The sequence below is a fragment of the Triturus cristatus genome, chromosome 6, assembly GCF_964204655.1.
Source record: "Triturus cristatus chromosome 6, aTriCri1.1, whole genome shotgun sequence".
Classification (NCBI taxonomy): Eukaryota; Metazoa; Chordata; class Amphibia; order Caudata; family Salamandridae; genus Triturus; species Triturus cristatus.
This window is the reverse complement of record NC_140589.1, coordinates 1,352,018,442-1,352,044,337: the sequence shown is the minus strand read 5'-3', so window position 1 is coordinate 1,352,044,337 and position 25,896 is coordinate 1,352,018,442. Positions and strand designations below refer to the sequence as shown.

The following is a 25,896-nucleotide window of genomic DNA, read 5'->3' as shown; positions in this document are numbered from 1 at the left end:
AACTTCATTATATACGCAAAACACAAAATAAATATGGCTAAATACAGACGGAAATGGCCCAATAAATAAATCCCATAAAACCAGGAGTCCTAACTATAACTTATCCCTAACCTTTGTTTTTTATTTGAATTTAAAAGGTTTTTATTTTTTAATAAAAAAGTATTTCAAATCGTAGAGTTGAGAGTTATTTATTAAGGTGTACTTAACTGGAGTGTCGTATAGTAGAATAGATTTGAGTGGAGTATTGTAGAGTGGAATAGAGTGCAGTAGAGTAGAGTGTGGTGGGGTTGAGTGGGATACTGTGTTGTAGAGTGGAGCTGCATACAGTACGGTAGTGTAATGTACAGTGGAGCTGCGTTGAGTGGATGTTTGGACAGTGGCGTAGAGTAAGGTAAAGTCTTGTACAGTGGAGTAGAGCGATGTAGAGTTGAGTGGACCGTTGTAATGTAGTGTGGAGTAAAGTATAATACAGTGTATTAGCATGTCGGAGAGTAGCGTGGCATAGAGTCGATTATAGTGTAAGTGTAGCATATAGTTGAGTAAACTGTTATAAATGGGAGTGGCATCTCATACAGAGGAGTGCTGTGTTGCAGACCAAATTAAAAGTGTGTATAGGGGAATAGAGTGTTGTACACTGGAGTGTACAGGCAAAGCGTGTAGTCTAGAGTTTGACAGTGGAGCGTACAGGGATAGGGTGAAGTAGATTTTTGCAGAGTGAATTAAAGTGAAGTAGAGTTTTACAGAGTGGAGTTATACAGAGTGGAGGAGAGTGTCGTACAGTGGAGCTGCATACACTGTAGTGGCGTGAAGCTGAGTACCTTATAGTGGAGCAGCAGACAGTGGAATACCGTGCAGTGTAATAGCATACAGTGTAGTGTAGAAGAGTGGATTGGCATAGACTGAAATAGAGTACAGTGAAGTGTTGTATAGGGAAGAGTCATATAGTGGAGTAGGGTATATCAGATTAACGTAGAGTGACGTGGCATACATTGCAGTGGCATAACATAGAGTCGATTAAATTGCCATAAATTGGTGTGACGTCTCAGAGTAGCGTGGAGTGCTGTATCGTAAAGTGTTTCAAAGTATCATAGAGTAGAGTAGAGTGTCGTACAATGGAGTGTGTGGGCATAGAGTTGAATATAAATTTAGACAGTGGAGTGTATGGGGATAGAGTGGAGTACAGCGGAGTAGAGTGGCATGGAGTGTAGTAGAGTTTTGTAGAGTGAAGTTATATAAAGTAGAGGAGAGTACAGTGGAAAGGCTATAAGTGGAGAAGTGTACAGTGGAGTTGCATGAAGTGGAATAGTGCATACTTGAGTGTCGTAGAGTGGAGTGCCATACAATGGAATAGTGTAGAATGTAGTGGTGTACAGTGGAGTGGCATACATAGGAACAGCATATAGTTGATTAGCATACAGTGAGTGGCGTACAGTGTAGTGGTGTAGATTGGAGTGGTGTACAGTGGAGTGGGGTAGAGTGGAATAAAATACAGTGGAGTAGCATAAAATGTAATAGCATAAAGTGGAGTGGGGTGCAGTGGAATTGTGTAGAGTGAAGTACAGTGGAGTGGCACACAGTGGAATAGGGCAGAGTGTAGTACAGTGGAATAGCGCACAGTGGAGTAGCGTTCACTGGAGTGGCATACAGTGCAGTTGTGTACAGTGTAATCACATACAGTGGAGCTGTATATAGGGTAATGGCATCCAAAAGAATACCATAGAACGTCGTGCTGGAGTAGTGTACAGTGGATTGGCATACAGTGGAATAGCGTACAGTGGAGTGGCATATAGCAGAATAGTGTACAGTGGAATGTTGTAGAATGGAGTGGCATACAATGGAATAGTGCAGAGCGAAGGAGCGTGCAATAGAGTGGGGGTAGACTGGAGTGGCATAAAGTGGAGTGGGGCAGAGAAGAATATCATACACTGGACGGGTGTACAGTGGAGTTGCATATAGGGAAATATCGCAGAGTCTAGTGGCATAGAATTGAGTGGCATACAGTGTAATAGCATGGAGTACAGTAGGGTGGGGTACAGTGGAATACCATACAGTGGAGTGGCGTAGATTAGAGTGCTGTACAGTGCAGTATGGTAAACTGGAATACCATACAGTCGAGGTATGTACAGTGGAGTGGCGAACAATGGAAGAGCGAAGAATGGAGTGTTGTGGAGATTATTGGAGTAGATTTGAGTGGTGTACAGTGGAGTAGCATGGAGTGGAATAGCATAAAGTGGCGTGCTGTACAGTGGAGTTGTGCAGAGTGGAAAAGCGTTGTGTGGAGTAGCGTACAGTGGAGTTGCATACATTATAGTGGCATATGCTGGAGTGACGCACACTGGAGTGGGAAAGAGTGGAATAGCATATAGTGGAGTGGCATCCGATTGGAATAGCGTAAAATGGAGTGGCATACAGACAAGTGTCATACAGTGGAGCAGCTTAGAGAGGAGTATCATAGAGTGGAGTGGCATATAGTGGAATAGTGTAGAGTGGCATGGCATACAGTGGAGTGGCATAGAGTGGAATAGCATATAGTGAAGTTGCAAACAGTGGAGTGGTGTACAGTGGAGTGATGTACACTGTTGTGGCGTACAGTGGAATAGCGTAGAGTGGAGTGGTGTATAGTGTAGTGCCACAGAGTGTAGTGGCATACGGATGTAGTTGAAATGTTGGAGTACTGTAGATTATGGCGTGCAGAGTAATGCAAACCAGTGACTTGTGCTGCATTGCGTTTCTGTAGATGTACCTAGCAAATCAGGGTGATGCATAGTGGTCTTGCGTTGTGTAGTAAATCTTACATGATTATAGAGTTGCCTTCGCAACACTATGCGTTAACGCAAAGGAATCCAAAATTTGACCCCTAGTGAGGTTTTGTGCCCTGGTATACCATGGTAAGTTAGCAGTATACCGTGGTACATGACGAAGGCAAGCCAGTGTCTAATTGGCTAATGTCTGCCTTTAGGAAATTAAAAGGGAACCATAAACCTTTTAGTACACCTTAGGTGTGTTGTGGCTTAGGGCCTTAAATATAGGTAAGTAGTAGTTTTTATTGTTGTTCCCTACCTATTATCATTTAGTTAAAGTGGTAATACGTATGGGATTTTAAAAATAATTTTCAATATTTTTTTTAAACTAGTTCATACAGTATGGCAGTAGATCCTAGCACGTTACCATTTTTGGGTAATTTTTTTAAGCAACCCAGTAATTTGTAGGAATTACCGAGGCACTGGTTTGACTGTTCTGAAATAAATTAATATGTAAAAAATTATAAAGACACTCAAGTACACTATATTTATGAAATATAGTGTTTTAAAGTTTGTTTTACATTTTTTTATGTACATTTCGTTTTCATTTGTTAAGGTACCACGGTACTACCTAGATACTCTGTAATAGTTTTTTAAATATATAGAAACTTATAACTATTTTTCCCTACTTATTACCACTTAAACTAAGTGGTAATAGGTAGGGAAAACAGTTAAAACCTAACACTTACCTATATTTAAGGCCCTAAACCAGAACCCTAGCAAAGTGGGCTTAAAACAAGATGGCTACCTGGCATTTTTATAAAGTCAGTCATTATCCAATCAGATAATAACGTGTCACCGCTATGTACCGTGGTAGTTCTGCAGAATTTCATGAAACTACTGCAACAACAGATATCACTAAGGTAAAATACCATATAATTGTACAAATACTTACCCTTAACCCCAAAAAGGAACATCAGCACACAATAATCTACAATGCTACAAAATTCCTTGGTAATCTGATGGACCGTTTTGTGCGCTACTTTCACTACAAAAAGTCTATGTAAAATGCTTTGGGTCCAAATCTTTTTTGGAACCCCCCTTTTTTCTTTGCACCACTTCGACCAAATGCCGCAAAACTTTCCAGCATCCACTAATGTACAACAAGGAACAGTTCTAGAAACTTTCGTGGAGATTCATCCCAAAAAGTTATTAAGGGGCAAAAATCAGGGAAATTCATATCACTTACTACAGCCACTCTTTAATATTATATATGTAAAAAATGTGGCTGAACAGCACCTTATTTAGGGCGACTATATTAATGAATTGCTACTTGTTGCTATAGCACTATACAATTCGTACGAGAAAATGCTTGTGACAGAATGTAGATTGCATCTATTTTATAGAGGAAAACAATTCTGCCGATTGTCACACTGCTTAATTAGTGTAATTGTATTTCCCTTTATCCTGGTTCTGGTCAAATATTTTTATTTACTGTTACGACACACAACAAACAGCAAGGCAGAAACCAGACAAGCAGATCCCTAGAAAGTAATATGCTATTACCACTGTTGAGGGAGGGAAGGGTTCCATGATCTACTAGAGGTTTCTTCTCTTGTAAGTTTTTCCCCTCTCCTCACATTTAAGTAAAGTAAGAATACCATAGTGCACTTTGCAAATCTGAAAATATACAATGTATAGAAACCCATAGGTTTCCAGAGTCTTTTTGATCTTGTTATTTTTATGGGTTTTTTTTATAATTAATTACTGAAGTACCAACAACAGGCAAATACAATAGAAAAACAAAGATGATTTTAAAGAGGAGTGGCAAATATATGTGATCAGGCCATGAAAAATCATTACAAAAATTCCAGACCTGCAGGTCTTGTGACTTGAATATTCTACGCGACCTATTTGTAACGCACTAGACCCATAAACTGGTCTCAAATTGTGTGATCCTAGGCAAATATGTTAATTCACCAAGTTGCCTTTTTCTTCACTGTCACATATAAGAGCACCATCAAATACTTGAGTTCAGCATGTCTACAAAAAACTCTTTTGTTCGATTTAATAGACTAAACTTTTGCTCCAAGTAAAATAAAATTCTAGCCTACATATAGGGTACACATGATCCCTGACTTGCCTCTTAGTTTACGAATAGCACTGTCATAAGAGCAGGGGAGGAATGTTTCTCAGTTCATGTTTGTATACTCTCTCTTCTAATAAATATATTACTAAAGAATGATGTGGCAGCGCAGTGTCATTTACAGACAGCACATTTCCATTGAAACTACCATAAACTTTCCCATTGACTTGCAGTTCTACTGATAAAACGATGAAGCATACAAATGATAATGTGTGGAAATCAGGTTTCAGCAAATATTTATCATTTGCACATCACCAAGCAAAATGTTCTGATTTGTTTTGATCCTATTAAAGTATTTGTTTCCATCCCACTCTGGATTACAAAAATTGTGCTTTCCTAACTGCTATGTTTTAAATATTTGTATGGTTCATTTACAAGCTATATAAATGTTGTGTGTTAGAAAACAAACGGACCACGTACAGCCTTCCATTTCACACTCGCTGTACCCCAGCACAACTGACAGCCAGTTTACTTTACAAAATCCTCTAATTTTGCAGTCAGAGAAAGAAAAGTAAGCACCAATCTCTAAGATAAAACAGATATTTGTAGGAAGATATAAACTGACATTTGAACTCTGTCTTTGAACTACAGCAAATGTGACAAGATAAACACATGATCTAAAAGCATCTTTATTGTTCATTCATTTTCTGACTGAACATTTGTTCTTTGCTAGCTGGAGCCCTCTCCCAGAATAGGTATGTATTTACCAAACATAGCTTGCTCTGATAAAATCTGTTTTCCGATAGCAAGTGGACAAGTATATTTTGGGGCCCGATAATTTCTTCTTAGTGAATCATGCATATCTATATACGAATACCTCCACACACACAATCAGGTAAGATATGCATTCTTTCATGGGCCCACACTGATCAAAGATAAGCATACCTTTATAAATGATTTAATGCTTTCTCTACAGCCAACAGCGAGGCTGTTATTTTTATGTTCGTCAAATTTGGGAAGAATGCCTCACAATACGGCTCATTTGCAAAAGACTGGGAAAGGTACTGACAAAATTGATCTGCTTTATTAAATTTGGGCCCACTCAGCTGGCGCAACTCACCAGGGCAAGAGGATACTAAATTTCAGATGGCGGTTGATTGTCCTTAATTTCTTGGGTAACAAGTTGTATAGTTTGTAGATTTAGAAGAAGCAGGCGTTTTCACCCAATGAGTTCTTCTTAAAGGAGGTGTGATTAGGAGCACTGCCATATTTGATATATGATGCCTTATTGGATGTAGAGCTTGAATTTGGATTGTTGAAAATCTGGCCAGTGCTATGAATTGCCCTGTAGTCTAGAAGTCTATACAGAGAGCTTTGAGGAGATTCTTTGTTCAAGGCCTTAAGGGAAGGGGTGATGTGGTCATGTCAGTTCAAGCTACGAACGTGTCCGGTGGTAGATGCCGATTCTTTAAAATGTGTTGACTAGGCACTTAGTAGGACCAAAGTGCAGCCTGTTCGCATGATCTTGGTGCGATATTACAAGGTCTCTTGAGACCTGAAACCTTTCAGGTAGAGGAAGATCTGTTGCAATGTTCACATAGTTTCAAAGACACTTTTCGGAGCACTGTTTGTCTGGAATTGGAGTGTGAGTTTGGAACTGATAACTAAACCCAAGTTCTTTACTCCTGTTGATGGGGTGGGAGGTGATCCAATCTTTGTAGGCCAGACAATGGTTGGGTTGTATGTTTTTCCAAATTCCACAAGTTAAAATCTCAGTTTTTGAGATTTATTTTCAGATGATTTTGTATAATCGATTACTGTACTGTTTGCAGTCATTCAGTAAGTTAAGATGTTCCTTAGTCTAAAGGTTTTTCCAATTTAAGCATAATCTGGGTGTGGCTGGCCTAAGTGTGACAGGTAAGTTTAAAGGAGTTGATAAATTAAGGGAGAGGAGACAAGTATATGATTAATAAAAGAGAAGAGGGACAGTCCTTGAGCGTTAAGGAACACCTATCTTCTGAGATAATGGTATTGATAGAAACGAAGAGTGTCACAATTTATGTTCTATTTGTGAGGTACAACTGAATCCATTTTCTGCTGTTGTGCCATTTAGCTTTTTAAGTAGTAACTGATGGTAAACAGTGTCAAGCACAGCTGATAAGTCAAGTAGGAGCACAGCAAATCCTTTGGCTTCAACTGAGTTCTTACAATTAATGCTGATTCTACTCCTCTTCCAGGACAGAAGCCTGTTTGTTGGATGAAGAGGGTGTTGTTTTTTTCCAGGTTAATCTGAGATCTAAATGGATGCTGTTTTGTTTTTTTAACTCTTTTTATTAACTTCGCTCAGAAGATCACACAATACAAAAGAAAAACACATGTGCATGTACATCAACAACATGATTCATTTCTGTGTTGTCTCTTGAAAATAATGTGGACCCTTTTGGTCCATGGGAAGTCAACGAGGGACTGCATCCACACAACCCCTTTTCTCCGCTGTTGGGAGAGGGTACATCCAGGGTCCCCTGCTGGGTTCCCTGCTGAATCGCATCTTTACGTCTGATCGAGATCCACAATCGACATTCTGTATTGGCGCTAGGGTGCCCATACCTTTTCCTACTTCCAAACGCATCTCCTACCCTTGTACACTGTTTCCTCAGCTCGCTGACACCAATCTAGGTATTTTCCCATTCCTTCAAAGTCGTCGGAATGCTGTTTTTTTGTGCAACGTACATAGGAAGTTTTGATTCAAATGGGAATTCTTCAGATAATGGTGATTCATTAATGATGATACTAGCCAGAATGGCCACAGAGGCAGTTTTGAGAAAGTTCTTGAATTTATTTGGGGGCACACATCAGCAAGAAAACCAGTAGCGCTGATAGATAGAAATAGTCCCTTTGTTTCTTTTATGGCTAAAACATAAATAAAATACAGTTTGGATGTGTGCTATTCATAGCCATAATTTTGCACAATTGACAGTTTGGTGTGATTCTTGTTACTCTTGTCTTTTAAAGTAGTGTACTAAGATGGAAGTTGAAGCCAGACCCTGACAGATGAGGGCCAAGATTTGTGGCAAAGTTGATTAGCATTCTTAATCATTAAAATCAATATAAATTAAATGATTCATTACTATCTCATCAATCTTCCTCAACACAGAGCTTATTTACTCAGTGATGTAATACCAAAGCGTGTCCGATGGATTCAAATATATATATAAAAAATTATGAGGCTTTACAATTCAATTGCAAACATCTATAAAGAAGAGGATAATGGGAAGAGTATGACCAAACAAGGAAACAGAGGACTGCCCAAGAAGCACCCCCAGATGCACATATAAATAATAATGATTTAAAAATACAAAAGGGCCCTTGTATCCCTTTTACGAAGCAGATTGTGGTGTATTTCTGAAGACGTTTTTTCTGTTTGTGGAGTTTGTTTACTAATCACAGATCTACGCCTCAGCTCGACGTCTGCCCATTTATGTAATATTGGTAGAGAAATGCAGTTATCTGAGACCCTACCAGTTAGTAAATAGTGATCTGAAAACTAAAGCTGACATCAGTTACTGCAGGTACCCATGCTAGTGCTGGCCATGCTAAGGCTTTACTTGGCTGCTAATCTTTACAGTCAACCAGTGACATCAGCGTCTAAATTGGCATAGCAACACTTACAACAGTGCATCACTAAACACATGCAGCTGCGCATCACCATGTCATGAACTTTGTAGGACGGGCCATGTGTAGCCCGCAATGTGATCCTTTGGCACATTTCAAATGTGTACCTGGTGCCAGAATATGAAGTGTCAATATTTCAGAACCAATCATGTAGGGGAAATAAATGATTTTGATTAACTACAACTTGCTGCACCCACATTATTCAATTTCTCTCCTTGCTGATTAGCACAATGCAAGAAGGAATGCCCCGCAATTACTGGTTCTCCATGTATGCCAATGAACCACTCAATCTGGCCTAGGTTGGTGGCACAAGTTCAATTGCTCATTTCAGTTGTGCATTTCCTATCAATTGTACCCCCGCTACAGCCGCTGACAGCTTCAACAATTATAACATTGTTATGCGTTATCCTCAACATAAACTTCGCCTTTGTCCCTTTATACACATCTGCCTCTACCCACTGTTTTTATATGCAATATTTTTTGTTTTACATGAATAACACCAGTTGGATTTTGGTTGTCTAAGGTTATAATAGTGAGATAAACATGCCATCCCTACCTCGACAAGGTAGTCTTGTAGGATTTATGGATCACCCAAATCCACACAAGTATGAGTAATCCTAAATGATTCACATATCACCAAGAAATATTCCAGCTTTTTTCAACAAATATTAGCTAAATTATGTCTCTGAAATGCTCTAGCTTTGTTACAAGACTGACTATTATAATACCTATTGGACTTGGCCATCTCTGCAGGGTCACCCCCAAATGTTTTGCGTATACGCTCCACTGTTTTGCTGAATTTGTTTGTGTTGGCTTTAGGACTCTATGCACTTTATTACTGCTAACCAGAGCTAACGTGCCTTTGCTTTCTCTCCTTAAAACGTGGTAGAATTGGCTTATACCCACTTGTCATATTTAATTTACTTATAACCCCCTTGTAGAGTTGTGTACCAGATACCTAGGGCCTGTAAATGAAATGTTATCAGTGGTTCTGCAGCACTTATTGTGCCCCCCCCCCCACTCAAGTAGCACCTCAAAACATGTCCGAGGTCTGCCATTGCAGCCTGAATGCAGTGTTAAACTGTCATGTTGACTTGGCATAAAAGCCTCCTTGCCAAGTCTTAAACTCCCCTTTTATTACATACAAGTCATCCCTAAGGTAGACCCTAGGTAGCCCATAGAACAGGATGCTGAGATATTAAAAGGTTAGGCATGCACTTTCACGTTTTACATGCCCTGTTAGTGAGAAACTCCTAAATTAATTTTTCACTATTGTGAGGCCTACCCATCCCATAGAATACCATTGGGGATTCCTTATTACATTTTATATACTCTAGTTTCCAATTGAGAGCAGGTAGCTATCTCATGTTTGATGTCTTTGGATTTGTGGTGAAGAGCCCTGTCTAAAGGTAAAGTCGGGTTTTTTATTACAATTCTTAAAATGATACTTTTAGAAAGTTTACATTTTTCTGCACTTAACCTGTTTGTGCCTGTAACCTAGCATTGGTCACATTGAATGGGTGTAACTGACAGTTATACTTTGTAAATTCCGCCCAGACAGTCACACAATAGAGGGATTAGGTGGGCCTGAATAGGCCATCTGCTGGCATGAATGGGGCGGAGGTGAGCACAGCCCCACTGACAACTGAATAGCCTGTGCTATGCCTTCACACAATGGGTTGAACAACTCCACACTGTTACTGTTGACAACTTAGAGCCAAATATGAGGAGGCAGGAAATTATATGCACTAAAAAGCCACTGCCTAGAAGCTTCTCCTACCTTCCAGAATCAGGGCACCGGGGTATAAATGTAGGAATTCAGTTAACAACTCGTTGGTATACTTCTGGACTTGTGGACCCTCCACAGCTGGAAGGACTGCTACTCTGATGGACTGCTGCTCTACAAGTCTGCTGATCTGCTGGATTGCTACCCTATTTGTCCTGCTGCTCTGCTCCCATCTGCCTGGGGACAAGGACTGGATCTTCAATTGTCCCAACACCCCCAGAGTGACTCACAGGGGCTAGTTTGCTGCCTCCTGTTCAGAGCCACAGAGACACAAAAGACTTCCCCCTTCTTGAACCCGCACGTGCACTTAGCCTGAGTGAGTTATGATCATCTAAGTGGTGCCCCTTCAGTCCTGGACCCTTGAAAGTTGTGCTAATGGTGCCCAGATAGCTAAAATCCCAAAGAGCGAACCTAAATTTGTTTGCCTAACAACTGCTCTAAGAACCACGAGGTCCAACCTGCTCACCTATCCACCCGAGGTGCATCACCGGTTGGCTTGGCGTTATGCCTTCTCCCGCTACCTTCTTCTCCGCAGCATCAAATCTGTTTCAGCGGTCCTTCGCCAAAGTGATACAACAATTCCAGACTAAGGCTTTTATACATACAAGAGAATGTAATTCTCGATCTAATGTCTCACAAGTTCTGTAAGATTGTCTCGAAAGAGACAGTGGGCTAATGATGTCTACCGAAAATATCCTGGCATGCATGTAAGGCACTGTATTGGAACAACTCATATAAACCACATGAGAGGTGGTGAGCTTTTCAGAAAGGCAATATACAAAAATTCTAAGTTAAGGCACAGAATACATATGCCAAATAATATATTGTGTTCTTGCACAATGTCATATCGTTTAGTGCTAGCAATATCAATAAAAGCATCTCTCTCTCTCGCATATATTAGCCTTTGTTTTTTTGTGAAAAAAAAAAAAAATATATATATTACCTACTGGCGGTCGCCAGTAGGTAGTTATAGTTAGGACCACGTTTCCATAGGAAAACCTCAACATTCTATTTTGAATAACTTTGGCGCCGGTCGACGAATCCTCGCGAATTTCTCAAAATAGGTGGGGCGCTACGCTCCGCTCCTACCCTGAAAGTCTCGGGGGGATCCGTCAAGCGGGGGCTGAGATAAAAGGGGGGTCCCAAAATGCGTTTTTCCCATGCATTTTTCCATAGGACCTTTAGAACGAGCTACAGCCCGAACGGCTGAACAGAATTACTCAAAATTTGGCAGAGAGGTAGTCCCTAGGTCAAGGAAGTGCCTTTTGTAGGTTTGGTGTAAATCTGTTCAGTAGATTCTGAGAAAATAGCCTTTAAATCAATATATATATCTGAGCCCGCTTACGGTACGCTTACCGTACGCTTACGGTAAGCGTACGGTGGCGTGCGCGAGCGCGATTCTGATTGGCTCTTAGATCTTAGTAAACATTCGAATCGGCCGAAACCAGGAAGCAGCGGCCGCCATTTTGTCTCTCGCACTGAGTGTTGTTTATCAAACATGATGGCCAAAAACATGTTACGGGGCTGTTTTGACAACTCCCTCCCACATAGTCATGTTGAGGGAGTCCACAAACATCCCCCAAGAGCAAAAACGGTTTTATTTTTTTTTCGGCAATTTCGCGGGGTACGCTTACCGTACGCTTACCGTAAGCGTACGGTAAAAAAATAAAAATAAAAAAAACACTATCCACACTTACCCCACCCCCTGTGCTTTTGGTGGCCGAAGGCCACCAAATGTACAGGGCTTATTAATAGGTAACAAAAACTAAATTTTGGCAACATGAAATTATAAAATTTAAATAAAAAAAACACTATCCACATTGACCCCACCCCCTGTGCTTTTGGTGGCCGAAGGCCACCAAATGTACAGGGCTTATTAAAGTTGATAAAAACCGTGCACGGAACGAACTGCGTTAAGTGGGCGCGCACGCCTCGAATGGCGTAAAGTAACTTAGCATTTAAAAAAACGTACAAATTCACTGAAAAAACCATAGGTTTCACACACGTTATAGTTAGGAATTAGCATTTAAAAAACCTTGCAAATTCACTGAAAAAACCATAGGTTTCACACATGTTATAGTTAGCGGAAATTTTACTGATAAAAAACCAGTGAAATTCCCCCGTTATAGTTAGTGCAGGCAACTATAACTCACGCGACCGCAATCTTCTGCTGATGACATATGTGTCTTTATGAAAAAAAAATATTTGTAATATATGTATAGCTAAAAATGTATGGAAGAAGACATGGGCAAATAAGTGTCTAAATACAGTATTAGCATCAGCAGAGGATTGCGGTCGCGTGAGTTATAGTTGCCTGCACTAACTATAACGGGGGAATTTCACTGGTTTTTTATCAGTAAAATTTCCGCTAACTATAACATGTGTGAAACCTATGGTTTTTTCAGTGAATATATATATATATATAATCTACTGGCGGTCGCCAGTAGATAGTTATAGTTAGGACCGTGTTTCCATAGGAAATCAGAAAATTCTATTTTGAATAACTTTGGCGCCGGTTGACGGATCCTTGCGAAATTTTCAAAACTAATGGGGCGCTCCGCTCAGCTCCTACCCTGAAAGTCTCGGGGTGATTCGTCAAGCGGGGGCTGAGAAAAAAGAGGGGTCCCAAAACGCATTTTCCCCATGCATTTTCCCATAGGACCTTTAGTCGAAGGTACAGCCTGAACGGCTGAACAGAATTACTTGAAATTTGGCAAAGAGGTAGTCCTCAGGTCAGGGATGTGCCTTTTGCATATATGGTGTCAATCTGTTCAGTAGTTCCTGAGAAAATTGCAGTTAAAAGTACATAAATATCTATAAGTGCGCACCGTGCGCGCACCTTAACGTGCACAAGCGTAATTGTGATTGGTGATTACATGTCAGTCAACATTTGAATCGGTCGAAATCAGGAAGTGTCGTCTGCCATTTTGTGTGTGACAGTGAAAAAGAAAGGTGGAGAACGTGAAAAGGGGGCAGGGTACAGAGTTCCTGACCCCCTAGCTTTTGTCAGGGGGTCCCTGAAGAACCCCGATGGTTGAAAAAAACATTTTATTTTTTTTTAAATCGCAAGGTGCGCGCACCGTCGCGAGGTGCGCGCACGGCGGAAAAAAATCATAAATAAAATAGAATTAAAAATCAAATTTAAGTGTTTAGATGTTAGGTGGCTCTAAAAAGAGCCGTTGTGTTAATTGAGGAACAGAGGAACAAAAAAAATGAAAAAAATTATGGGGTGCCGCATGTGTGCTGCTGTATCTTGCTCTCTATTAGGGGAATGCTGGTGTCACCATAACAGAGAAGAGCATTGCACGCATTGCACCGTATATGCACCCTCTTGAACAGAGGGTGCATATCCAGAGGAACAGAAGCAGGTGAAGCTGCCGCCGCAGATGAAGTGCTCGGCTGAGCTGCCGATGATGTGCTCGGCTGAGCTGCTGCGGATGTGCACAGCTGAGCTGCTGGAGGGTTGTCTCTAGCAGCTCGAGCAAAAGCCACAGGATGTACTCCTTTAACGTGCCTGATCATAGTGAAAATACTAAAAGAGTATTTCTTTTTAGGATCTCCTCTTGATAAGACAACACCACAAATAGTGCAGGTGACTTTTGGAGCATTCACCTTCTTCTGCCCCTCTGGAAATGTAAAAAATTGCCATATAAAAGAGTCTTTCTGTTTCCTCTGTCTCTGTAGCACAAGGGTCTCCTGCTCACTCCCAGAAGATGACTGCTGCTCTGCCATTCTCAAGTACTGGAGTACTGGAAAAGCTGCTCAGCTCCTTCTCCCAGGGAATCAGAAGAAATAATGAGGGGAGTGGGTGTGGTGTTGGAAGTTTCTGGAACTGAAACTACTATAAACCAATGAAAAGTGTTGTTTCTTAATCACATGACCTGAAACTACTATAAACCAATGAAAAGTGTTGTTTCTAAATCACATGAGTTGCCGTGCGCGCACGGAGCACGCGCACATGCGCGTACAGAGCACGCGCGTACGGAGCACGCACGATGTACGCATGCGCACGTGGAGCACGTACACATGCGCACACGGAGCACGTACGCATGCGCGCACGGTCAAAAACCCTTTAATTTATTGAATAGCAGCATTTACTGATTTTGTAGCTTTAGAAATGGCTTTCGTGCGAATGATCCAAGCACACCCAAAAATTTGGCAACTCCGCTCACAAAGACCGGTCTGGACGCATCTGATCTCAGGATGCATAGTGCTAGGTAGCTTATTGTAAAATAAATATTTTAAAAATATAATACATTCATAAATTAGCATTTAAAAAACCTTGCAAATTCACTTAAAAAACCATAGGTTTCACACACGTTATAGTTAGGAATTAGCATTTAAAAAACCTTGCAAATTCACTGAAAAAACCATAGGTTTCACACACGTTATAGTTAGGAATTAGCATTTAAAAAACCTTGCAAATTCACTGAAAAAACCATAGGTTTCACACATGTTATAGTTAGCTGGACATTTCACTCATACAAAACCATTGAAATTCCCCCGTTATACTTAGTTCAGCTAACTATAACTCGCGCGCCCGCAATCCACTGCTGATGACGTCACATATCACATCACTCATGACATGGTCAGTGACATCACTCATGACATCACTGATGACATCTCAAATGACATCACTGATGACATCACTGTGAGTGGCTCTGTGGATGATGTCATCAGTAATGTCATAAGTGATGTCACTGACCATACAAGGAGTGATGTAATATGTGAGGTCATAAGCAGTGCATTGCAGGAGTGTAAGTTATAGTTAGCTCAGGCAACTATAACTGCTGAATTTCACTGATTTTGTACAAGTGAAATTTGAGCCTAACTATAACATCCCTGTAATCTTTGGATTTTTCAGTGAATTTCTAGGTTTTTCAAAATCTATTTCCTAACTATAATGTCCCTCTAGTAGTCACATTTGCAGAGTGGTGGACAAAGGGGACGGGCCTCAAACCAGCTTTTAGGAATCCTGCTTTGTCAGACTTACTAAAGAGAACAGGAGGGCTTGCGGGCCCCCAAGAACCCTCTGCATCCAAGAGGACTTCATTCCCCAACCAGCAGTGTGCCAGGAGGTACATTTGCAGAGTGGTGGATAAAGGGGGCGTGGCCCCCGAAGTCCTCCCAGCAATCCTGCTCTGTGGGACTTACTGGAGGTAACAGGAGGGCTTGTTGGCCTTCAGCATCCAGGGACTTCATCCCCCCCCACCAGCAGTGCGCGGAGAGGCATGTTTGTAAAGTGGTGGAGAAAGGGAGCGTGGCCTCTGAACATCTCTCAGCAATACCACTGTGTGGGACTTATTGGAGGTGATGGGAGGTCTTGTTGGGCCCAAAGGACCCTCAGCAGCCAAGGAGACTTCATCCCCCACCATTAGTGAACAGAGAGGCGCATTTCCATAGTGGTGGGGAAAGGGGCATGGCCTCCGAACACCTCTGAGCAATCCCACTGTGTGATACTTATTGGAGGTAACAGAAGACTGGTGGAGAAAGGGGACATGGCCTCTGAAGCCTTCTCAGCAATCGAGCTGTGTGGGTATTCATAGAGGTAACAGGAGAGATAGTTGGTCCCCAAGGATCCTCAAGAGCCAAGGGGACTTCATCTCCCAACAGGCAGTGCACCAAGAGGCAGGTTTGCAGAGTGATGGAGAAAGGGGGTGTGGCTACCAAAACCCTCTGCAAAACCACTGTGTGGGACTTGCTGGAGGTAACAGGATGGGTAGTTGGCCCCCAAGGACATCCTTGGGGGCCAACTACCCCTCCTGTTATCTCCAATAAGTCCCATAAAACGGGATTGCCAAGAGGTCTTCATAGGCCACTCCCCCTTTCTCCACCACTCTGCAAACACGGCTCGTGGTACACAACTGATTGGGGCATGAAGTCCACTTTATTCCTGAGGGACCTTGGGGGGCCAGGAAGTCCTCCTGGTACCTCCTGTAAGTCCTACACAGCGGGATTCCTGAGAGCTTGTCGGAGGCCCAACCCCCTTTCTCCACCACTCTGCAAATGTGACTGTTAGTTAAAAAAAAACTTAGAAATTCACTGAAAAAAAAAAGGTTACAAGAAAGTTATAGTTAGGCTCAGGTTTCACTCGCACAAAACCAGAAAAATTCCGCCGTTTTAGTTAGCTGAGCTAACTATAACTCGCATTATCGCAATGCACTGCTTATGACCTCACATATTACATCACTCAGTGGCATCACTCACGACATCTCAAATGACATCACTGATAACATCATCCACTGAATCTGTGACACACCCACTCACAACCCCATATAACTTTTCATACACCCACTCCAACAACTACACTATCATTCTCAAACTCACACATACCAGTACTTACATAGCCACTTACTGATTCATAGATCAAAACACTCATCCACTCACTCACTAATACAGCCACTGACATATCCACTCATACACCCATAGAGCTACTCATACATTGAGTCAATCACCCATAGAGCTACTCACTGCCACTCACTCACCCATACAATCAGTCACACAGCCACTTACTCATCCATGCAGTTACACACACTCACTCACTTCCTCATACAGATTCTAACACGTATTCACTCACCTATACAGTCTGAGACAAGCACACACTCACCCATACATCCACTCTTACCTTCACTCACTAAGTCACTCACATACCCCATTGCTCACATATACTGCCTCTCACATACCCAGTTACTCACCCATATACAACTGACGCATGCACTCATTCACCAACACAGCCCTAGACACACTTACTAATTGATACAGCCCATGACAAACACACTCACTAACCCACAGAGCTATTGACTCATGCACTCACTCATTCACTTAGGCAGGCATGCACACCCTCACCCATCCACAAAGAAACTCTGACACCCATAGAGGTAATCAAATAACCAATCACTCACCTATACAGAAACTCATGTACCCACTCACACACTGATTCAACCACTTAGACACCAACTGACAAAGACATTCACACAACCAGTCACTCACCCAGGCATTCACTGAGACACCTAATGACTCACATATACAGTTAGTCATGCACAGACTGAATCATCCAGTCAGGCACTCACACACCCACTGATTCAACAACACACCTTGTTATATGTATGAAACACCCATAAACCTTTTAAAAACACTCACAGTCTGGATGATGTCATCAGTGAGGTCATCAATGATGTCATTTGAGATGGTGTCAGTGATTTCACTGACCATGTCATGATTGATGTAATATGTGAGATCATAAGGAGTGCATTGCGGGGCCACGGGTTATTGTTAGCTCAGCTGAATTTCTCTGGTTTTGTACGGGTAAAACCTGAGCCTAACTATAACGTCCCTGTAGAGGTTTTTTTGGGTGAATATATATATATATATATATATGTATATAGATATATTTATATATTCACTGGAAAAAAACAAAGGTTAGAGGGACGTTATAGTTAGGCTGACATTTCACTTGTACAAAATTAGAGAAATTCAGCAGTTATAGTGCTGAGCTAACTAGAACTCACGCCCTCGCAATGCACTGCTTATGACTCCACATATTACATCATTCATGACATGGTCAGTGACATTATTGATGACATATCAAATGACATCACTGATGATATTAATGATGACATCTCAAATGAGTGTTTTCTAAAAGTTACAGAGTGTTAAACATATATACTAAGGTAACTCGCTGTGGAAGCGCCAGTATGGGTAAGTGTATGGGTGTGTAAGTGGTGTATAGAAGAGTGACTGGGTATATAAAAGACTATATACATGAGATAGTGGGTGTGTATGTTTTTGTACAGGTGAGCGAGTGGTTGTGTCAGTGCGTTTATGAGTAAGTGAGTGGCTGTGTGAGTATCTGTATAGTTGAGTGAGTTGGTGTATCAGTGGTTATAAATGGTGCATGAGAGGTTGCATGAATGGCTGAGTGGGTGTTAAGCAGGTACATAAGTGTCTGTATGGGCGAGTGACAGGATACATGAGTGGCTGTCTCTGTGCATCAATACTTGTGCAAGTGGGTATATGGGTATATGGGTGAGAGTAGGTGTATGAGTGGGTATATGTGTTAGCGAATGGGTGTTTGAGTTGGTGTATGGGTGAGTGTGAGAGAGGTTGTATGGGGAAGTATGTGGCTGTCACAGTCACTGCATAGGTGAGTGAGTATATGTATCAGCATATGTAGAAGACATGCGGGCAGGCAGGGAAAGAGATGAAAGATTGCATTTCATGCATGCAGGGAGCTGCATTTCCAGCAGCTCCCTGTGTGCGACAGCAATGTCAGCTCCCGCAGGAGACGGGGAACCGGCTGGGACCAAGGGAGCCTTGAAACTCCCCCTGCGGTCCCAATCCTGCACATTGGTTACCCTGGGTGAGCTCCAGGGTACCCAGGAGACATGGCCAGCCCCGGAGGATGGGGTCACTGGGGCTGAAATCAGCCCGGGGGATAGGGTCCCAGGGGCCGAAATCGGACCAGGTAGGGGTGCTGTGAAGCCCCCCCTCCCCTATAAAGTCATGGCCAGCCCTAGGGAATGGGGTCCCCATGGCCGTTCTCGCTCATTTCACAAAAATTAAACCTCAACAATAAGCACTTGCACAAATAAACATAGCCAGTGCACCCACTGAAGCTACACTTCTGTAAAGGACATGTGATCCGAAATCCTGGGCTTGGCGAAGGCAAAGCAAGTGAGTTTTCTCTGCAATTCCATATTGAAAAACTATCTGAAATCCATTGTGGAGAGGACTACATCGCTGATCTGTTGGAGCTGAACCTATATGTGACTGTGACAAGTGGGTTCTATTTTGTCCTCTTCTTAGGAGTATGCAAATGTGAAATTCCCTTGGATGCTTCCCTGTTTGGCTCTGTCCACCTTAGTAGTATGCAAAGGTCTTCCTGCCTTTTGCTAGGATGATAGCTTAACAAGTGCCCCCGCGTGTTTCCTGCTGATTTTGGCAAGGACTTCTTGATGCCGAGGAATATGAGGATATTTCCACAATGCAAAGAAGCACTTACTTCATATGGTTAAGAGGAAGGACCCTTGTTTGGTGGAGATTTACCTCTTTGTAGTCTCGTTGTCTTCTCTTTACAAGGATTCATGTTATCGCATATTTCTGGATAAAGACGCACCAGGAACAGTCCCATTGCCAAAATGCACATAAGGTCACTGGTGACATTTCCTCATACTCCATTACACAGCTGTAGTGTAGAAAATGTACTGGACATTTACCCAAGGAGGTAGCACTTAGTAATCAACCAGTGGGAAGAACTCCACTTAGGAAGATATTTTGTGCAAAACTGTGGACTCTTGATGGATAAACGGGCAGGTGCAGTTCCTTCGTGGCCGAGTCACTCACACAGTTACTGACATGCCCACACAGACACTTAGACACCCACTCAGTCACCCAGTCACTCACTCACGCAACCACTGACCGACCCATTGAAAAACTCAGACACTCATGCACCCACTCACAGACCTGTACATCCACTCACACAGCCACTCAAAGACTGACTCAGAGACTCACACGCCCACTCAGAGACTAATGAACCACTCACAGACCCACTGAGACACTCATGCACTCACTCACAGACTGAGTCACACACTAATGGAGGCACTTGAAAACCCACTCAGACACTCTCACACATGCAGTGAGACACTTATGCAGCTACTCTCATACCCATGCAGACACACACACACTCACAATCCCATTGAGACAACCACTCACTCTCAAAGGTTACAGTTAGAATTGTTTTTTTTTTTTTAAACTTAGAAATTCACTAACAAAACCAGAGATTACAGGGGCAATATAGTTACAAAACAACATTAAAAAACCCTTCGAAATTCACTGGGAAAAAACAAAGATTTCAGGGATGTCATAATTAGGCTCACATTTCACTCATACAAAACCATGGGGCACATGCATCAACATTCTGAAAAGCGATTCCTTATTAGCGAGAAATAAAGAATCGCTAATAAGGAATCGCATTCCGGAATGCATGAACAGATTTGGTATAATTTAGCGTTTCCTTAAAAATCACTAATAATTACCGAAAACTCAATAGCGATCCCTTAAAATAACGAATAGCAATTACCGAATTCGGTATTAGCAAGTTCGGAAATAGCGAAATCGCAAAAAACGGGTCGCACAAGAAGCGGGCTGATGACATCCCAACCAGGAAGTCATTCAGCCCATCCCTCATTCACTGCCCTGAGGACCTTACAAGAGGAGGCAGAGCATACAAGCTGAGGCAAGAGATTTCACCCTCTGAACCCATCCACCCTACCTTCATCCAGGATGGACAAGGATGCACCTGCCACTTCAGACACACCCAGGAAGAGGAAGAGAAAGTTCTCTGACAGGGAACTTGAGCATTTGATCGAGGGGGTGAGCAGCAAGCATGACAAGCTGTTTGGGAAGCTGTCACTCAAGGTGCCCGAAGCTGAGAAGCGGAAGATTTGGCTTCGCATCAGGGAGAGGGTGAATGCTGTAGGAGTGACGCACCACAGCATCGCCGACCTTAAGAAGAGGTGGTATGACCTTAGGAAGAGGGCAAAGGAACGCATTGCCAAAAGGGTCAAGGAGGCAGCTGGCACAGGAGGGGGCGAATCCAGAGTTCCTGCCAACACTGCCCTGGAGGAGCTCGTTGAGGGGACCATTGAGCCAGAGGCAGTTGTCGGAGTAACCCAGATGGACACCTCCGGCGCAGCAACCACAGAACCAGGTAAGATGCATGCCTGCGCCTATACGCTGCATATTGTGTACCCATCCCCATCCCCCCAGGTCAATCACAGTGTGCAGAGAGAAGTGCATAACACATATGCCCTCACATTAGTATTGCATCATGGGAGTCGTAGTCATGTTAGCCAAGTTTGCATGTATGATCACCAATGCACAATAAATCAGATCAGCAGTACAGGCCCAACAGAGTGTCAAATTATGTAATTTATTGTAGGAAATAAATGCTGAATGACAAACAGATGTAGTCACAAAATAAACTAACAATGCACTGTTTCACACACAGATGCATCTCCTGGGGAATCTGATGACAGTGAACGCCTCATCATCTCCGAGACACCGGCAGATACCGATGGCGAGACTCCGCAGGAAGGTCAATCCTCACCACCAACAATACCACCACCACCACCACCAGCGACAATACCACCACCACCACCAGCGACAATACCACCAAGACGCAGGGCACATGTCCCCTCCCTGCAGGTGATGGATACAGACCCGAGTCCAGCACCCACAAGTGCCCACAGTCAGACACGTGTCACACCGCCAGCCCCACCACCAGCACGTGGCCGAGTCACACAGCGACGCAGGTCCATGCGCAGTACTGCCGAAGGAGCCGACCAGCCAAGGAACATCTATGGTGGTGTAGAGGCCCAGATTCTGCGTGTTCAGCGCCTCCAGGGGAGACACATGGGGACAATGAACCTCAACATCTCAAAACTCGCCAAACACATGTGCACTCTGACAGACGCTGTGCGGCACATGACCACAGTTGTGGCTGAGGGCAATCAGGACATAAGTCAAAACCTCCAGGAGCTCACCGGTGCCATCCGAGCAGGACAACACAGCGAGCACAGGAGGCATAGGCAGAACTTGCTCCGTACCACTGCTTCGACCAGGGCCATCACAAAGCTCTGCAATAGCACAGCAGTTTTGTCCCGCAGCTCCGTGTCACTGCAGGTGGACCTCGCCCATTACTGTGGGGATCTGGCGAAGGCCTTAGGCCAGGTGACCACTGCAGTGGAACACTTGCAGTCAGGAACATTCAGTGGCAGCAACTTGGGCGGGGAGGAGGGCAGTGAGGCCGCATCCAGTGTGAGCAGCGTGTCGGTGCTGGAGACCTGCACCAGGAGGCGCAGTTCGCGCTGCTCCACAGCTACAGAGACACAGCGTGGTGAGGGAGAGGAGACACGCGACAGGAGGCTGGGGGTTCGTGGGAAGCGTAACCAGACATTGAGTCCTGCATCTGACCATGGTGGTGTAACCATGGGCCACTTTAATTTTGCCTTAGCACTCCCGTGATGCCAACGGCTATGTTTTTTGCCATAATGTGTGGAAGCACTGTAATTTTGTATAGTAATGTTACATCACTTTCTCGAGTGCTCATGTGAAGTAAACAGTAGCACTCCAAAATATATAGTCATGGCTCATTCTTACCTGGCTCTGAAATGATGTTGTGTGATGTATGTCCGCCTCCTTTGACCTTCAGCCGTGTTTGGAACATGTGACTGTCGGTGTTGTGCGGGTGGTTGGTCATCCCGATAGTTGTCATTTCTGTCCACCTCTATGGGTATCCCCTTTCTGGTTGCAATGTTGTGCAGCATGGCACATACTTCTACAATCCTGCAGCAGGTGTCTGGTTTATATTGCAAAACACCACCAGTCTTATGTAAGATCCGGAAGCGACTCTTCAGGATCCCGAATGTTCTCTCAATCACATTTCTTGTGCTAATATGTGCCGCGTTGTAGCGTTGCTCCTGTGGTGTTGCTGGGTTGATGTAGGGAGTGAGGATATATTCCCGCAGGGCGTATGCACTGTCACCTACAGGGGGGAAGCAAAGGCTTAGCGGCAGTAATGATGATACATGTGTGATACTGATGTAATGAATAGGTATGAGTACGTACCAAGCAGGAATCCCTCTCCGAATTCTCCATTGAGCAGACGCCTGTAAATGCCACTGTGTCTGAATATATATGAGTTGTGTGTGCTCCCTGGAAATTGTGCCACTATGTCCGTGATGATGTGCTTGGCATCGCACACGACCTGCACGTTGATGGAGTGATAGGACTTCCTGTTACGGAAGATGTACTCATTGGCTGAGGGGGGACAGATGGGGACATGCTTGCAGTCAATGCATCCTATGACATGGGGGAATTGGGCCACCTGGTAGAATTCCTGTTTGGTGTGGTCCATCTGCTGTGGGGTTGTGGGGAAGCTGATGTGGGTATGTATCATTGTCAGCATGGCATCAATGAATTTACGGAAGAAGCGTGAAAGTGCGCTTTGTGATACGCCTACCACTACCTCTATGACCCCCTGGAAACTTCCAGACGCCAGTAGGTGCAGGCTGCATAGGAACTGGACGTGCGCAGGAATGGCATTGGTCCTACGTGTCTGGTGCTGCAGTAGTGGTTCCAGGTCAGCAATTAGGCGCATTATCATGGCACGATTGAGACGGTACTTGTCATATACTTCATCCTCATTTTGGCCCAGCAATGTAATGCGCACTCTGAATACCCTCTCCTGGATCCTCCTCCTGCGCTGTGCTGCTGCATTTATTCTCATCCTCCTTGCAAGCACATAGAGGGCTGCCATTTTGTAAAAGGAAACGGGGTCTCCGGGCCCATTTTTCAAGGCTTTAAGATTGATTACATCTGTGGTACACTTGGACATTTTTATTTTTTTGTGTGTCTGCAACTTTACCTCCTGGTTCTGATTCCCCTTATTCTGCTCATGCTAAATACCGATTTTGAAGATTTTCGGTATTTGCGATTTTTGATGCATTCTTTAGCGATTCTTTATTTGCTAATCGCTAATGCCAGGCGCTATTTGTGTTTTCGGTATTACCGATTCTTTAATTTGCGATTCTTTATTCTAACGGGGATTATTTTAGCGATTCTTTATTTTAACGGGGATTATTTTAGCGATTCATTATTTTTTCGCTATTGGTGTTGATGCATTGGAATTGGTTGTTTGCCACTCGCTAACAGGAGATTTTAGCAATTCGGTATTTTTGCGAGGATATTTTTGCTTGATGCATGTGCCAGCATATAAATTAAGCAGTTGTAATTACCTTAGCTAACTATAACTCACGCCCCCACAATTCACTGCTTATGACCTCACATATGACATCACTCATGAAATGGTCAGTGACATCACTGATGAGATTTCAAATGACATTACTGATGACATCATCTACTGGAACACTCAAACACCCTTTAATACCCCTATACAACATCTTATACACCCACTCACACAACCACTCACATACCCATACAAGTTCTTACATAACCTCTCACTAATCCACTTACATACTTTTACAGCCAATCACACAGCCACAAACTCACTGATGCAGCTGCTCACAAACCCATTTATTCAACCATATAGCCACTCACAGCCAGTTACTCACCCATACAACTACCCATACACAACCCCTTACATACTCATTCAGACATCCATATACCCACTTACACAGTAAGTCACTCACCATATAGCCACTCACAGACACACTCATTCTCAAAAACAGCCAGTCACCCACCATCTTACTTAACCTCAAAACAGCCACTCACTCACCCATACAGCCACTCATACACCCACTCAGCCACCATTACAGACACTCACACACACACTCACCCATCCATAGAGCCACTCACACAGCCACTCAGTCACTGATACAGCTACTCTAACACACACACTCACCCACCGATGCAGCCATTCACACTGCTACACACTTACCCATACAGCCTCTCACACACCCACTTATTCACTTATATAGCCATTCACACATCCATACAGCCACTCAGTCAGCCACTCACACACCGATTCAGACACTCACACGCCCACTCAGATGACATATGTTAGAAATAGTATCACTCATTATTAGTACAAAAAGAATTGTAATTTAACGTATGCAGTACCTTAGTATATATCTTTAAGTCTCAGAAACATTTTCAAAACTCTTACACTGAGTGGGTGAGGTCATCAGTGATGTCATTGACCATGTCATGAGTAATATAATATGTGAGACAATGTTGCCTAAGTGCACTCAAAAATATAGATGAGAGGCACGACACTTAAGTCATTCCAGGACCTACAGAGGGAATTTTCTATGCCCCAGTCACAATTTTATAGGTATCTCCAGTTTTGCCATGCCTTGTCCCCCAGCCTGGAGGGCCTGGCATCCCTCCCAGAGTTCAGACCGCTGGAAGCAAGAGTTTTTATGGGAGACTTGGAGACCAAGAAGATCTCCCGGATCTATCAAGCCGTAGCTATACACTGTTCCACAACGCTTCGGAAGCTGCGGGGGGACTGGGAGAAAGATGTGGGTGCATTGGAAGAGGAGGACTGGAGGGAGACCCTGGCGGCTCCTAGGGAAGCGGCCATAGCTATGCGCCTGCGCCTCATACAATTTAAATATCTGCATGGGTCTATTTTACCCAGGTTCGATTGTACCGAGCGGGCTTAATCGCCTCCCCGGATTGCCTTAGATGTGGCTGGGAGGAAGGTACATTTATACATACTACCTGGCATTGCCTATCCCTGGATCGGTTTTGGAGGGGGTGTTTACCTGTCTGTCGGAGGTCCTGGGTTGGGAGCTTCTGCGAACGCCGCGGCCGGTGCTGATACATGTCATGGAGGGCATTGGGGGTAATATTTACAAGCGAGACCTCATGCGACTTGACTTCACACTGGCAAAGCGGGACATCGGCAGGGCATGGAAGGCACCGCGAGCCCCATCGGTGACCGCATGGAAATACGGCCTAGGTTTCTGTATGGGGCTGGAACATCCTATTTTTGTGGCCAGGGGCTTCCCACGCAAACATTATAAAATATGGAAAAGATGGGCGAATTACCGGGGGATGTGGCTGGAGCCGCCAGTAGCTGTAGA

At 43.4% G+C, this 25,896-nt stretch overlaps 1 protein-coding gene across 2 annotated transcripts in view; it reads right to left on the bottom strand.

The window, feature by feature from the left end:
- The window catches only part of LOC146821411 (uncharacterized), a 208,022-nt gene that overhangs the window by 167,692 nt on the left and 14,434 nt on the right, over positions 1 to 25,896 (bottom strand). The window lies entirely within an intron of this gene.